This window comes from Budorcas taxicolor, chromosome 24, assembly GCF_023091745.1.
Source record: "Budorcas taxicolor isolate Tak-1 chromosome 24, Takin1.1, whole genome shotgun sequence".
Taxonomy (NCBI): domain Eukaryota; kingdom Metazoa; phylum Chordata; class Mammalia; order Artiodactyla; family Bovidae; genus Budorcas; species Budorcas taxicolor.
The window spans coordinates 30692748-30694465 of NC_068933.1; the positions used below are offsets into that span (position 1 = coordinate 30692748).

Sequence of the window (1718 nt, forward strand, 5' to 3'; positions counted from 1 at the left end):
CACTTGAGAAATAGGAACGAGTGACCATCACCCCCATAGGGAAATACAGCCAGAGCGAAGAAACCAGGACTGTAACTCTAGGGCACTCTTTTTCACATTTTAGCCTGCATTAGAATCCGCTGGGGGGATGGCTACAGTCATTTATTATTTTCATTTTGAAATAATTTTAGACAAAAAACAGTAGCAAAAACAATTTCCATGTACTCTCCACCTGTGCTCGCTTCGGCAGCACATATACTAAAATTGGAAGGAAACAGAGAAGATTAGCATGGCCCCTGCGCAAGGATGACACGCGAATTTGTGAAGCGTTCCATATTTTTGCTGGGAGGGGTTGGGGGCAGGAGGAGAAGGGGACGACCGAGGATGAGATGGCTGGATGGCATCACGGACTCGATGGACGTGAGTCTGAGTGAACTCTGGGAGATGGTGATGGACAGGGAGGCCTGGCGTGCTGCGATTCATGGGATCGCAAAGAGTCGGACAGGACTGAGCGACTGAACTGAACTGAACTAGCCATCCCTAGAAAGTGAAAGTGAAGTTGCTCAGTCGTGTCCGACTTTTTGCGACCCCGTGGACTGTAGCCCACCAGGCTCCTCCCTCCATGGGATTCTCCAGGGAAGAGTACTGGAGTAGGTTGCCATTTCCTTCTCTAGGGGATCTTCCCAACCCAGGGATCAAACACGGGTCTCCCGCATTCCAGGCAGACGCTTTAACCTCTGAGCCACCAGGGAAGCAACTCATCCCTAAGCAGAGCACAATTATCGACACCCAGAAACTACATTGACACAGTCATATTGCCAACCTATAGACCTTATTCAAATCTCACCAATTTTCCCAGTTATAGTCCTTCCTTCCCCTCACCACCCCCCACCACCACATTCCAAGGATATAATTCAATGTCTCACATTTTTATTTAATTGGAGCGTCTGCCTGCAATGTGGGAGACCTGGGTTCAATCCTTGGGTTGGGAAGATCCCCTGGAGAAGGAAATGGCAAGCCACTCCAGTATTCTTGCCTGGAGAATCCCATGGATGGGGAAGCCTGGTGAGCTACAGTCCACAAGGTCGCAAAGAGTCGGACACGACTGAGCGACTTCACTTTCACTTTCTTTCACTTTCACTTAGTACCCTCCAACTCTGTGAGAGTCCATTCATTTCTTTCAAAGAGTACTGTTCAGATATTTTATTGAATGTCCCTAACTTGCAAATACAGATAGTTTTACTTGTTAACCCCCTTCCTTATGCCCCTGATTGGTTTCTCTTGTCTAATTGAATTGGCTAATATCTCAAATACAACTTGAATAACAGCAAAAGTAGCCTCCTTGACTTGCTTCTGAATCTAGTGGAAATGCCTCTAGTGTTTGCCCATTAAGTAAGATAGTGGCTTTAGGATGAGTTACACATACTTTATGATTTTATGAAAGTAGCCTTCAATTTCTATTTTATTGAATGTTTTTATTATGGGTGGGTATCAAATTTTGTAAAAGGCTTCAGCATATAAAAAAATATCATATAATTGTTTCCTTAGATATATTAATAAATGATGTCAATGGATTTTCTAATAATAAACCTAAACTGCATTCCTGGGATACATTCCACTTGGTGATACTGCATTACATTCTCATGGTGATATTGAATATGTTTGCTAATATTTTACCCTAGTAAAATTTACTAGTTTGTCCTTAATATTCATAAGTGATATTGGTCTTTTTCTTTTAT

The 1718-nt window shown here is 43.1% G+C and overlaps 1 non-coding gene across 1 annotated transcript; it reads left to right on the forward strand.

Annotated features, from left to right (window-relative positions):
- The first annotated feature begins 213 nt into the window (after positions 1-213).
- On the forward strand, positions 214-320 carry LOC128068413 (U6 spliceosomal RNA). The gene has a single exon (XR_008201478.1). It is a non-coding gene; the product is annotated as a U6 spliceosomal RNA (small nuclear RNA).
- Positions 321-1718: the final 1398 nt, after the last annotated feature.